The sequence below is a fragment of the Octodon degus genome, unplaced genomic scaffold (assembly GCF_000260255.1).
Source record: "Octodon degus isolate 3935 unplaced genomic scaffold, OctDeg1.0 scaffold00174, whole genome shotgun sequence".
NCBI classification, from domain to species: Eukaryota; Metazoa; Chordata; class Mammalia; order Rodentia; family Octodontidae; genus Octodon; species Octodon degus.
Genome location: NW_004524750.1, coordinates 2,181,721 through 2,197,103, shown reverse-complemented (window position 1 = coordinate 2,197,103; position 15,383 = coordinate 2,181,721). Strand labels below are relative to the sequence as shown.

The 15,383-nt window shown below is 39.0% G+C and overlaps 1 non-coding gene across 1 annotated transcript; it reads right to left on the bottom strand.

Moving 5' to 3' along the window:
* Positions 1–130: 130 nt before the first annotated feature.
* On the bottom strand, positions 131–237 carry LOC111813241. Its single transcript, XR_002818550.1, has one exon. It is a non-coding gene; the product is annotated as a U6 spliceosomal RNA (small nuclear RNA).
* Between the last annotated feature and the right edge of the window lie 15,146 nt (positions 238–15,383).

Genomic DNA, 15,383 nt, shown 5'->3' with positions numbered 1-15,383 from the left:
TCTCTCTCTCTCTCTCTCTCTCTCTCTCTCTCTCTCTCTCTCTCTCTCTCTCTCTCTCTCTCTCTCTCTCTCGCTCTCTCTCTCCTTCCTGAGAAGCAAACCTAGGAGTGCTTTATTATTATTATTATTTTTAAACATGGAACGCTTCACGACTTTGCGTGTCGTCCTTGCGCGGGGGCCACACTAATCTTCTCTGCATCATTCCCATTTTAGTATATGTGCTGCCGAAGCGAGCACGGGTGCTTTATTCTTGAGCTACAGTTTGAGCCTTTTCTGACTTTTAGTTTAGAGGCAGCCTCACTAAGTGCCGCAGGCTAGAATCAAATTTCCTGTTTTCCTGCCTCAGCTTCCCGAGTACCAAGGACTACCAGTGTGCCTGGCTATGTCTCGTTATCTTAATTCACTAAATTTTTAAGATCATTTTAAATGAAGGAATTTATTTACTAAGTACTGATTTTATTTTAGGAATGGGGCAGTATGTGAAAATGAAACAAATCTAAACAAAATGCTACTGCTTAGCACTGCCCCTCCTCACCATGCAGCAGTAGGGATCCAAATTGTCTGCGGTGGGTCAGAGATACAGGCATTTCTTGCAGGCTTGGTGTAGAGGGAGACAGACCGTGAACTCTGCTTTTCCAAGAGCAGGGAAATCAGTAGGGAGTTGGCATGCGAGTACTGGGGCTGGGACAGCTCTGAGAGCTCTCTGCCTACTCCTTGGTGCTCACAGGACCTACAATGTTCTGTCCCTGGTGCTTTCCAGGGTTCATAAAAGCATGAGCCCCCAAGGAAGGCTGCCCCAACCAGGGCAGCTCCTGTAATCAGTCCAGCGCTTCCCATTCCACACTCTATTCCTCAGCCACACCCTGCCTAAGACACGCCAATCCTTCCTTCTGAAGATTAGTTCCTTATGGTCTGTCAATCTACTGTCAAAATGAAAACTCGTCTAAGTGTTCAGATCCCTTTATCTGAACACTGAGTCACCTCTGATAGGCAGATTCTGATTCTTCCTGTTATTTTGCCCCATGGTTGAATGCCATGTTTTTCTTTTTCAGACTTTAAGCCTCATGTCTTTTCAATTTAACCTTGCATCTTGTTCAAAATAGGGACCCAAATCCCAAATCCTAGTACCTATTTTCATGTGAACTGACCACCATGTGACATTTTGTTTCAACAATAATATTACTGATTACATTATTTCTACTACTTAGTAAATAATCAAATAGTATTTTCTGAGATGTTCTACTTGTTTACAGTAGTTCCTAGTTATTACTTTTGCCATTTGCTAGACTAGATAATATATCATCTATATGAAAATGCTTAAACTCTCCTTCCATTGAATCTTGCAGAGAGTAAGTTTCATAGGTAAGCACTCATATCTATCTGAGAATGAAAACAGTAGAGACACACAGAGCTCAAGTTACAAAATCGCACAATGTTTCCTCCAACGACAAACTAAAAGCTATCGATGACAAACTAATTCTTTCACGAGTAAAGAAAAACAAAATGCTTAAATTAAAAGTTTAGCTATGACACACTTTGCTGTTATAAACACAGGTGGACACACAGAAAGTATCCAAAGGGAAGGAACAACCGGGACGACGGACAGCTGGGGAATGGAAAGGAGAAAGTGAAGAAAACAGAAGGAGAACGCTAGCACACACACGCACGCGCTCACGCATGCACGCACATGCACACGTGTGCACACACACACATGCACACACACACGCACACAGGACCACAGGATAGCTTGAATTGTGCTGCTGACTTCTACTTGTCTATTGAAAGGGACAGTTAATGCTTAATTTTTTCCCTACTTTTAATTTTTTGGCCAAGTTTTCACGCTCATATCTGGTAATGTCAACAACTAGTCTAAAGACAACAGTATATGCAGTATAACAACCGTTGCTGAAGTCTACCATCTTGTTTAATGAAATTCTGTATCATTTCTAATGCTTTTTTTACTATTACTTATGCTCTTTAAAAAATAAGAGAATCAGAAGTTTCACTCTAACCCATGGATTAAATCCAGCCACTCGTGCTTTTATGAGATTTTGTTGGAGCACAGATTGTACCCACTTAAGAGTCTTGGGCTGCAGTGCTGATAGTTAGCAACTCTCACAAAGATTGTTCAACACACAGATTCTGGATGTTTAATTATGCTAGGACATTTCCAGAAGTATTTCCCAAATGTTTCCACAGCCAAGCTAAAGTACCACACGCAGAACTGGTAGGAATGCGAGCTGGGAGCTTAGTATTTCTCGACAGTATGATGCTCATTCTATCTACCGCCTTAGAAGGCCAACATTGTAGTGCGGAAATTTAAGACATTAAAGATAAAATCAAAATGATAAGAAGAAACTGGAAGAAGAAATGAAATTTATCCAGGGCCACCAAATCTTTCAAGAACTTCAAGTTTGAAATAGCTGTTGAGTCTTGTTCATGACCTCCCCCAGAGCCATGGAGTGTCACAGGCAGCACCAATTTTTGTGTATCTTTTTCAACACCACAACTTAGTTTATCAAGCCACAGTGTATTTTCATGGAAATGACTTAAAATAAAGTAATAAGAATTAGCAGCTTGCTGGTTTAGGCTCTATCTACACGAGAAAATAAGAGAGTAGCTCTTAGGCTAAAATCACCATTAAAAATTATTTGTCTTTTTATAAGAACAGCTCACACTTTTTATCCAATAATCAAAGAGCAGAATGTCCTCATAGGGACAAGACCCTGGGAAGCAAAGCTAATAAAACCTAAAAGGTCTGAATTAAACATTCTGGAAGTGTAGACCCTGGGCCAACAATACAATGCGATTAAGAGAACTTATTAGAATGCAAATTACTCAATCTCACTCAGAATTATTTAATCAGAAGCACTAAGAAAACAGTTTAGCAAGATTTTGAGATGGGTTATAGATACATCAAAAGTTTGAAAACATTGCTTTGTATCAAAACATGCAATAAAAACACTAAAATACAAAACTATAATGAAATAAAGTAATAGGCCAAATAGTTGTACATATCAATTACAGCTATCAATCACTCATTTTTTAAGGAGAGAGAAAAACAATAAAAGCTATACAGAATTTCAAAACAAGATAGGAAATTAGCAATAGGTGTACTGCATCCTGTGGTCTTCAGAACATTTGCGCAGTGTGTAAGATGAAGAGAACTATAAAAGACCCGGAGGACGAAGGATGGCTACGCAAGCTCCCGGTAACTACACGAGGGCGGAAAGGAAGAAGGGAAGAAGCAGTCAGGGATTATCCGAGCTTAGGCTCTGGGTTTGGGGGATGGGATTGCAGACAAAAGGAAGAAGGCAAAAAGAAAAAAAATCGAGAAAAAGAAGAGAAAAAAATGGAAAAGAAAAATGAGATAAAACACAAATAAATCAAAATAAAATTGTATTTTTAAAAGGTGGACAGTCCCACCCACCTGACTCTTTCCTGGGTGTCTTTGCTCTGAGCACTGGTTCACGAACTTAGCGTCTGCTGGCTCGTACTTCCCACGTTTTCTGTCCCGCAGCCTCGCGGTCACGTGTGCCGCCTAGCCGCGTCCTATGGTGCGGCCCTCGGCCCCCAGGGGCCTCGCTCCAAGGTGCAGAGGAATGGCTCAGGCACCAGGCTTCTTCACTTACTGTTAATTTCATAAGTCATGTTAACAAATGCTTCATCTTAATGTAATATGTCCATCACTTCTAGCCAACAACTGGTAGAGTTTTAGGAGTTTTTCAAATTAGGGTCTGTACATTATTAGCAAATATTAATAAGGAATTAATATAAACTACTGGTAGTAAAGAGCCAACCTTACTGTTGGCATTTTAACCTGTACACCTCTCTCCTCCCTTTCTGCTAAGCATTGTAACAATGTGAAGAGAAAGCCCAGGAATCCTGTGCTAACGCTAGCAAATTCAAATCATGTAAACCCTACGGTGTGTGCACCCATCGAGACCACTGTAAGAGCCCAAATAAATTGTCTTTAGAGGTTTTCAGCCAGCTTGGGAGCTCTTTTCTGCTCTCAAGGAAGCTTGTTTTGTGAAGGCTCGATCTTCTGCACATCTGGTTGGGGACGGTGTGATATCGCCAATACTGAACAACATTTCTGGTAATAGAGAGTCTATCTCACTTCTAAAGTATATCCAGAAAATAAATCCAAAATGCTTTTCTCCTCCACTGAAAATATATTCAGAGACACAACTTGAAATATCCTCTCAGAAATTCTAAGCCTCCTCTGTGTGGCTTTCAGACAAGCTATCACAGATATGCTTAAATTTAAGCTTTTATTTTTGGAGCATGATCAGAAGCTGTGTTTTCTTAGCAAGAAATTTCTACCACGCCAAGATCACTTTTATCAAGCGTCGGTGCCACAGGGATTGAGACGCAGTTACATGTGTACTAAAAAAGACAAAGTACTTGCTCTCATAATCCTGACACTAAGAAACGACCGCGCGAACAGTCGCTCCAGGGACAACACTCAGTAGCTAATTGTTCCCCTCTCTGGTTCGCATTGCGCATAGACACTGAGTCCAGTTATGGGGTAAATCAAAGCGAATGAAGTTCAGCTGGAATCTTGATACCAGCGGTGTTTTTCTTAAGTATTGCTTTCTGAAAAAAGTATGCAACAATCCACGCAATGTCAGCGGAAAGGCAAAATACCAAATTAGAAACTCTACATAAGAAAAGTTCCTTCAGACAACCTCACATTTTGAATATTTGGAACGCAATTCTCAGTTGTTCATTATAATTGACCTTAAAAATCCAAGACTTCCAAAGAGAAATAGTAAAGAATCTGATCTCAGTCAAATCAGACATTAACTTCATGTATCTTTCCCGCAATTTACTTTGTTTTATAAATAAATTTTGTTCACAAGAGTTTTTAGACTCAACATGAAGCTTCTTATTATTCATAATAAGCTATCTTGTTACATTTTGATAGTAAAAATCAAATTCTGATTGATAAGCTCTAGGGAGTTTGAGCATGATAAAAGCAATAGTGAAGGCAAAATCACATTAGAACTGAAAACCATAGGTCTTTAGATAATTAAGATATGTTTTCTATAAATGCTTAGGAGCCATGATACTTTGCTAAGGATGTAATCTTTGAACAGCTTTATTACCTTTCACTGAAGAAAACTGTATATTAAATTATCCTTATATTCTTTGATTAACTCAAATCACAATATATAATATGATTAGAGATAATTCAACTCTATTTATCATCAACTACAAAATAATAAAATTTCAGGTAGTCAAGATTTATATATTTATAATCAGCTTATATATGAATTCCCTGAAAATTTGGAAGATCCTAAAATAGTTAATCAAAAATCAAGTTTCAAGGAAATATTGAAGAGGGCTAAGGAGGTGAAGCTATAGTCTAGGGTCATGGCAGCACTGCCAGAAAAAGTGGATTTCTAAAATGTGATGCCGCTTAACAAGAAAAAGAAAATGGTACCGAAGCTGCTTCAGAGGGCTCAGAATATTGTTTAGAGAATTGCTGTAGCTTGGCTTTCAAAAGAAGCTCTTGGAATTAAATACAATCCTTAACAATTTCTTGATGACTGGATACATAGAAAAATATATAGCAGAACTAATTCAGTAAAAATGAAAGGTAATTTACCTCTCACTTATTTGAAAAGCAAACAAAGGTATTCTTGAGCTTTGCTATTGCTGCAATTGAGATAATTACAGCTAAATGAGATCAAAGATTTATTCTGTTTCTTATTTTTATAATACTCTATACAAATTATAATTTTATTTGTATTTTTATTCTGCATTTTACATTGCCTCTTTTGCAATGCTTTGTTTTTTCAGCTCCTCAATGCTGTTCCGAGTGTTCCCTAAATGCCTCTCCCCATGGGTGTCTGTCTGCAGCTGCCTCCCACACGCGCTGCCCCCACATTACCCTTCCACCGCTCGGTACTCCTCTCCTGGCATGCTCCGGGCACCGGTGGCTCTGCCTGGAGTAATGGTCATTTTTCTTATCTGTGTGCTGTCCACACTTGAAGGGTGAATCATCCCTGATATTTTGAAGAGGCGTTTATCTGTCCCTCTTGGACGCATTTCTCTTTCTTGTGTTTCTATGGCTTCCATTTATGCCTGTTAGAAAACTAATAACAAATATTCTGATCTCTTACCACTGAATAAAATTAAACTAACATTATGCAAATCATAACCTTCTAGTTCTTCACTCTCTCTGAAGGTCGAAAACCCACAAAATTAGGGTAAGGTTTAAGAACTGACTTTTTAATAGCTAATGTAATAATTGGGTGGAAAAAATGAATAAGTGCAACAATGTAAAATTAAGGCAGGACAGTATAAATAATCAGTTTGTGGCTTCTGTGAGGATCATACAATTTTTTAAACACTTGTATGGGTGTGATCTATCTTGAAAAGATAAGGTTTAAAGGAAAAGGGCAAAATTTAAACTGAAAAACAGGGTGCCACGATTCTGACTAGAGTAGAAGCAGACTGATTTTGTGGAGAAATGTGACACAGCTAAGTATGTTTACCATGCTATCAACGGTTTGACAAGTCATTCATAATCAGAGAAACATAATGAAGCTGATGATTTAGAAGGTGCATACCAGGGTGCCCAGGGAGTGGCTACATTAGGGAGAAGTCATTAGAGACAGAATCCACCCAGATTTCCAGATCACAGAATCTTGATCTCAGAAGGCAGGACAGAAGGGCCAGTCAGAAGCAGGAGGAGCCACAAACTGTTTTGCACAAGTTCATCCCCTGACCACTGTCCCTGGCTGCTCATTTCAACTTGCTCTCCTGGTAAGACTGCTTGCTTACCTGATGATCTTCTGCAGGATGGGCTCCAAGTGGTCAGTGTAAAGTTTCTCAAGGGATTAACTTTCAAGTGAAAAAGCATGGGCTGGTACTACTTCTAATGAGAACAGAGGGTACCATCTCAGATGTGGACACACTTAGTGTTAAATTAAGAAGTATTACTTAGGAGACAAAATGGGATCATGTCTTGCCATAGACATTTCTTAAAATTTTCAAAATAAATATTGTCTTTGTGACATTTTGTTACATTTAGGATACTAGAAACTGAAGAAATTAGTCTTAATCTGTGTATGTCTCATATTAATAAGATTTGATTTTTCCCACCTCTGTTGCCTCCCCAAGTGTCTTTTCCTTCCTTCCTTCCTTCCTTCCTTCCTTCCTTCCTTCCTTCCTTCCTTCCTTCTCTCTCTCTCTCTCTCTCTCTCTCTCTCTCTCTCGATGAGTAACACGGATGGCGGATCAAACCCTCAAGCTAAGATGACACGTATGTCCTATCTGAGTATATAATGTGTCTCCTGTCCTTCTTATTTCTTTCAGTTATAGAAACCAATTGATTGATTGGTCCTAAGGCTTTAACATTGTTCAGTGAAAATCAACTTGTAGATACTGCGGAATGTAATACATTTCAATCCTATTTTTAGAGTATATATGTAAGGTTAAGTTTTTATGGGTGCAACATCAATAGCAGATGAAGATGGAAGAAGTCAGAAAACATCGTGGGTTCAGGGTCTGGGTAAAGGCACCTGAGAAGAGAAGAAAACCAGTATAAAAGGTGAAGTTATGGCAGTTTTTTCTGTGAAAGACTACCATTCTTTTATCCATTTTGACAGTAGATTACTGCTGGTGATAGACATAGATCTAATTTTATTCTTTGCATTGTGGAAAGCCAGTTTTTCCAGCACCATTTATTAAAAAGGCTCTGCTTTTTCCAGTGAATGTGTTTGCCCACTTTGTCAAAGATAAGATGATTGAGTGTGTTTATAGTTGTGTCTGAAGTTCTAATCTGTTGCATTGATCCTCAGGTCTGTCTTTATGTCAGTACCATGCTGATTTTATCACAGTAGCTTTATAGTATAATTTCAGGACAGGAATTGTAATGTCTCCTGCCTTGCCTTTGCTCTCCAGGACTGCTTTGATATTCTCGGTATCTTCTGGTTCCAGATAAATTTTAGCAATGTTGTCTCTAGCTACATGAGGTACACTAATGGTGTGTGTGTGTGTGTGTGTGTGTGTGTGTGTGTGTGGTGGGCTCAGCCCACCAATGGGAGAAGAGCTGGTACAGCATGTGGTGCTGGGGATGGAACCACTGTCTCTGTGCTTGCCTAAGCTTGCCTAAGCAGGTGCTTTAGTCCACTGAGCTATTTCACTGGCCCTTACTAAAATACCTTGTTGGTAGTTTAATTGGGTTTGTATTGAGCATGTGTAACAATTTTGGGACTACTTCAAACCATTTGAGAACCATTTTCACAGTGTTGGTTCTTCCTATTTATAAGCAACGAATATCTTTCCATTTTCTGAAATTCTCTTTGCTCTCTTTTTTTAGAGTACTGTAGCTTTTACTGCATGAATCTTTTACTTCCTTTGTGAAATTGATCCTTTCATTTTTTGGATGTTATTATAAAAGGCCTAGATTCCCTAATTTCTCTCTTGGTATGTTTGTTGTTTGTGTACAAAAATGCTAATGATTTTTAAGTGTTGACTTTGTATCCTACTACACTACTGAATTTGGTTATTACATCTATAGGACTCTTGGTGGAGTTTTTGGGATCATTTATGTAGAGCACAATGTCATCTGCAAATAATGATAATTTCACTTCTTCTTTTTGAAATCTTATTCTTTTTATTTGTCTCTGTTGTCTAACTGCTCCGGCTAATGTTTCCAGAACTATCCTGAAGAGGAGTGGGGACAGTAGACATTTAAACACTAAAACAGAAACACTTATTCTCCTAGAGAAAAGTGTAGATAGAACTCTTAAAGACATAGGTAGAGAGTTAGGTAGAGTTCATGAATAAAAATCAAACTGTGCGAGAAATATTTCAGAGTCAAAAACTGGGATCTCACCTTTTCCAAAGTTTCTACACTTAAAGAAATCTCCAACACAGAAAAAAAATTCACACAAACTGGGAAAAAATTAGTCAATTTTTCCTCTTACAAAGTCTTTTTATCTAGAACAGATAAAGATTTTTTTTAAAAATCAGGCCCCCCAAAATCAAAGACCCAATCTAAAAATGGGCATCTGAGATGAATATACAGTTCTCAAGGAAGAAACACAAATATAAATATATAAAATATTCAACATCACTAGTCATTTGAGGAATGCAAATTAAAACAATACTGAGATTCCATATCAACCCAGAAAGAAAGGCTACCATCAGGAATTCATCCCATAATAAATGCTACAGGGACTGTGGAGAAAATGAATCCTTTCTGCTGTTGGTAGGAGTACATACTGGCTCAACCACTATGGAAATCGTTGTGGAAATGCCTCAAAATGCTAAGACTGGAGGTTCCATTCAACCCATCTATTCCCTTCCTGCATGTTTTTCCAGAACTGAAAGCATCACATGCATTCACGTTTACAGCAGTGCAATTTGTCATAGCTAAATCTTGGAAACAGTCCAAATGCCCATCAGCTAATAAATGGATAAGTTGTATTTTTACACAATGGAGTATCATTCTGCTATAAGACAGGGTACGTTTGAGTCTTTTGTTGGTAAATGGATGTAACTAGAGACCATACTCTTAAGAGAACTAACTCAGGCCCACATGCGCACACATCTTATTGTTTCCTTAGTGTGAGAACCTGAAAGAGAAAAGAAAATCTTAAGGGTACAATAGATTCTGGAAAAAAGGAATGAAACTGTGTAAAGGAAGGAATTACTGAGTTGAGGAGGACAGGAGAGGGAATAAAGGAAAGAGATATATCTATGTTTGTAAGCAGGATGGTTTGGACACCTGTACTGTGGATTTCTGCTGGTCTGTGGAAAGAACCAATTAAAGTTTAATTTGTTTTGTCTTCTTTTTTCAATCTTTTTCTTTTTCTCTTAATTTTTTATATATTTTTCTGTTTTTCTTCTTCCAATTTTCAGGCATATAGCCATTAATATGAGCAGTTAATTTGAAGGCAACACTATATATTACAACAAATACTGTGAAATACATACTATTTTTTAGTAACATTCTGCATCATTTGTAACTTTTCTCTTCAGAAAATAAAAAACAAAGACCACCTTTCTTCAATTTACAATATAGCTCTAGTCAAAAATGAATTACAAACCCAGAAACTATCTCAGTACTTTTACAGGACAGCTTGAAAATGAAGGCCCACAACTGATGCTCTTATCATTTTTTTTCCTTTCCTGTCAGCTTTGGCTTTCATTTCGTAACTGCCATGGGGGCTTGTGGCAGCTGGGAGGTTAAATCACCTGGATGTCATTCCCTGTCTTGGGGGTTAGTGGACTGGGGAGACTTAAATTAAGAATAGGACACTGTGTCACTTCTGAAGTTCATGTACAGCTTTTCTGTATATCTCTTTCAGACAGTGCTTTGATGTTTGCAGTGCAGCATATCCTGAGGCCGCCGATTTAACGATTGCGTGCCTGCCTTTATCTCTGTTTCCTTTATCTCCTTCTGTGAGAGTAACCCGGTTATGAGGAGGAACATTGGGTTGGAGGTCATAACCAAGAGAACAACATTGCATCTTTTCTTTGGAAGTATATTTCTTCAAATATTTCTTTAGGGGAAAATCAATAGGTATAAATAGAAAATATTTAAGTTTGAAAAATAGTCTTTGAGAAGAAGTGCTTAAAATATACAGCTCATGAAGAAAAACACCAAAAAATATGCATCTAAATTTGCTTCTGGGACCCAAAGCTATGAGAAATAAAATGCAATAGTTTTCCGTTCAAAATGTCCTTCTTTTCCTATTCACAGTTGCCTCAGCTAATGTAAAAGTTGAATCATAATATGACTGGCCATTTGTTTTGGGTGAACAGATATTACATAAATAAATGATAGCATAAGGGTAAAGAAATGTACTACTTTAGAAAAGACAGTAAGACATACATTCCAACAGAGCAGGGCCCAGTTGTCCTTAATTTGCATATGAATAATTAATATGCATACCCCAATAATGCCAGTTTCTGTGCAGTACATCCAGTATGAATTATTCAGAAACACTGCAAAAATGCCTTTTGTAGTCAAGGGGAATACCACCCTCCAAGATAGGTAGAAAATAAAAATTGTTTGAAAAATGAAATAGAAAGAGAAGATCTGAAGGAAAATATTCCAGAAAAGAACGTCCCTTGATGCCACTATCTTGCTTTTTGTATGTGCATCTTCTTCTAGGGATTGTGCATCTGGGGTCTTCACTAGCTTTCAGGAATATGAGGATACATGTCAGTACCCAGATTAAGAGAATTGTGAAATTGCACAAGTGTGCAAAAAGCAGAGCTGCCACTTGCTAGGAGCACCAGGGCGAGCACACGTGAGGGGATGTCGGGACAGCACAGCGTGCGGATGTGCACAGTTCCATGCCTTGTTTTGTTTTTCAGGGTTATGCATCAGAGCACAGAGAAAGAACCATTGCATGTTTAGAAGATTTCTTACATAGATGATACCGTGGTCACAAAAATCACAACACAAGACGGGATTAGGACCACTTCCGGGCTTAGGCCAGCTTCTGATAACGGCTTAACCTTCAGCGAAGCACAAGTAATTTCTCCTGTGACCAAGCTGGCTTAGAACCAGAAAGAGGAGTACAAGTGCTATTGAGGTCAGAGAAGTTGCTTCATCAAAGGAGATCTGTGGGGCCAGTGTCAGGGCTTCCTGTGCGTGACCCATTGCTCTGAAGCTCAAGACTCTCGAACTGCCTCAGTTCTGTGTCTGATCTTTGTAGTTGGGAATGAAACCCAGCCAGGTCAATATGCAAGGAAATGCATGCACAAAGTCGGTTATACAAAGTAACGCATGCTCTTGCTGCAGCAAAAGAGCTGGTGGCTTCATGAAGCTTCAAGAAATTTGAAAGGCAGTGCTGAATAGCTGGTTAGTTAATGAGGAAGGATGGTTTCTAGAGCTAGATGCCTGGATTTAAATTCCAAAAGCATAGTAAATAAGTATTGGACCTTGAGCAAGTTTTCTAGACCCCGTTTACTTTTATTTCCTCTTTTTATAAAATGAGCATAGCAATACTAGATACCTGCATAGAGTTATTGTAAGGAACTGAATACATAAATGCACCCAAAATACAACTGTGAGACATTTTCAGGAAAACGGGGATATTTTAAACATTTTCATCTAATCTCTGCAATAGCTTTCTGTCATACAGGCTTTCAGATTCTTCAGAAGCCCAGAAAAGGGACAAACAATCGTAACATACAGAACTAGAATTTCATGTACTAGGAGAATGGTCAAAGGCCAGCCAAATAGCTCAGCAGATTAAAGCTCCTGCAAGTAGGTACAGGGGCCGGGGTTCGATCCCCAGGTCTTCCATGCCAGCCCTGCCCCAGGGGCACCCTGAGATGGCAACTGGAACTGGGCATGGAGGCACATGCCTGTAATCCCAGCTCTTGGGAGGCTGTAAACAGGTGGATTACTACAAGCCCAGTCTAGTAGTGAGACCCTGAACATCCTGTGGACCCTTCCCTAAAATACAGACAGAGAGACAGAGAGACAGAAAGACAGACAGAGAGACAGACAGAGAGAGAGACAGACAGAGAGAGAGAGAGAGAGAGAGAGAGAGAGAGAGAGAGAGAGAGAGAGAATGGTTACCCTGTCAGTTACAGGGAATCGCCATACAATTGTGAAATGCACACTTGCATTAATTAAGGAAATTTGAATATGGAGTACATAGGCAAAAGCGTTATTCTGTGTGTTTGTTGACACAAATATAAAACTAATGCCCCTTGAGAGAGACAGAAGATGAAGCATTCTCTCATTTATATTGCATCAAATTTAGATTAATTAATCTATAATATTTATACCTGGGTGTAACCTGTCAGAAATAGAACAATTTTAACGTAGGGTGAGAAGACAATGTCATGGCTGTGTTCTCCTGAGCTTTATCTAGTGAGTGAATATATTGAGTAAGGTGTCAGTAAATGACTCAGCGACATACCTGATTCACTATGCTCTTAACAGGCACAAAACTATCTTCAAGTAGGGTGACTTTTGTTTACAAAAAAGAATAAATAAGGTACAGTACAAATTGTGTAGCTTTTTTCCCAAAATTCTTAGTACTGGACATAGTTTTGATTTTTGTATTTTGGGATATTTGCATTTATATAATAAAGGATCTTGGGATATGACCTAAGTCTAAAAATTCATTTATGTCTTGCATATTCCTTACACACATATATTGTAGGTAATTCTGCACAATATTTTTAGAAAGCCTACATTTCAACTGTACCCAATCACATGAGGGAAGATGTGGAAACTTCCAGTGTGGCATCACGTCTGTACTCAGAACTTTTAAGCTTCGGAGCCCTGCAGGCTTCGAGTGCCTTGCTTAGGTGCCACCAGCCTGTATAAGTGTCCTCTTGTCTCGTAGCCCACATTCATCTTCCTGGCTGGTTTACTATTTTCCTAGAGAGGACAAGATTGAAGGAATTATCCTAGAGGAACAATAATTAAAGTGTACTTTATTTAATTGCTGGTTCCTTAAGGGAAATGGTGAGTGGTCCTGAACTCACTTGCCTGGTGGAAAATCACTCACTATGTACAAGCACAGAAACATTGCACCGGGGAGACGCTCAGTGGAATAAGCACTTCCCTGGCAAGCGCGAGGGCCTGGGTTCAAGCCCCGGTTCCGCAAAATAAAAGCAAAAAAAAAAAAAAAAAGAAATACTGATGTCATCCACGCCCCCAGTACCAACTTCCTTCTGAATTCACACAGTCGCACCCAGTCAGCAGCTCTCTTGAGGAACTCAGCATGTTAGACAGGTTTAACTTGAAAAATACCCTTTCTTTAGTTTCATGTTTGTTAACCTATAATTCATGTCGTCTGTTAGTTATATTCTTGTTTCTAAATTAATAATTGAAAATCAACCCCAATGCCTCTATGTCAGATCCCTATGTATGGTTCCTACAAATGACATCTCATATTTCTTATTTTTCATGGCAATATTACTTTTTATTATTATTATTATATTTAGTTGTTACAGGTCTCATTACGCAGCTGGGAATCGCAGTGACTTTCAGCCTCCCCAGTGCTGGGATTACAGGCATGGGCCACTACACCTGGACTCTGGCCAGCTCGGTGTGCCTGGGGCTGGGGCTGGCACAGCATGTGGTGCTAGGGATTGAACTGCTGTCCCTGAGCTTGCCTAAGCTTGCCTAAGCAGTCAATTCAGTCTGCTGAGCTAGTGTCACATAGCCTAACACTACTCTTACAATATTAAATGGCAAAAGAAGGAAAAAAAATTACCAATCAACCATATTCTCATTTTCTTTTTCTTCTATCTAGTTTCTTCTTTGACACTGACAATTGGAAAAAAAAAAAAAAAAAAGCTTTCTTCTCTATTTCTTACTGATGAAGCTAAGGGTAAAATCTTTAAAGCTATAAATGGCAGACACGAGAATACCTTCAGGGATCTACCACATTCTCTACTTTTTTCTCAAAATAACTTAGGACATGAAATCACATAGAGATGGCAGGTCAAGCAAAGCTTTTCAGAATTAAACCTCATGTAGGCAATATAATCAAATTCCAACCTTTTATAAGACAGTGACCATCAGAGACCTCGTCTTTTGGGTCCCTCAGATGCTTCTTTCTTTTTCCTAAATTTTAATCTCACTTTTTTTATTCACTACAAGGTCTGCACGGTCTGTAGGGCCCACAAGGTCTCACTACACAGATTGGACTCATAATAACCCTCCTGTTTTCAGCCTCCCAAGTGCTGAGATTATAGGCACGTGCCACCAGGCCCAGTCTCAGCCCAGTCTCAGCGAGACACACCAGAGCTCAAAACCTCCCGCTGTGCGCTGCCCTGCAGGCGCTTTAGTCCACTGAACTATCTGGCAAGCCCTTTAATCTGACATTAGAGTGGACTTTAAAAATAAATTTTATAATTTCTCTGGTAGCAAGTTACCATCTCTATGTAACACTTAAATTAAATTTGGAAGAAAATGTTTTCTGTAGAGAAACATCGAGTACCTGGATGCCTTAGAACAACCGCTACTATGTGTTTCTGACAATTTGGAGATTCCTACAGTTGGTTTCTAGCAAATCAGATTTTACAGCAGAAGGATTATGAATGTCAAGGTATTGATATTAATGGACAATCCATTACATTATAAAATATAAATTAGGTCACTTTCTGTCTCTGTCTTTCTATCTCTGTCTCTTTCACACATACAAAAACACACACATAAAATCCCAACAAGCAAACAAGTGAATAAAAGTAACTCTTGAATTATTCACATCTCATTTAACAAAAGCCTTCCAGTGATGGAGTAAAGCTCAGTGGTACCAAGGATTAGCAGGCTCATGCAGACGCCCGCATCTGGAGAGCCTCAGGTGCCCCTTGCACTATACTCTGCTCCCCAGACAAGGCTTCTCAAACATGCGGAGAGCAGGTAGCTGGGGCGGGGG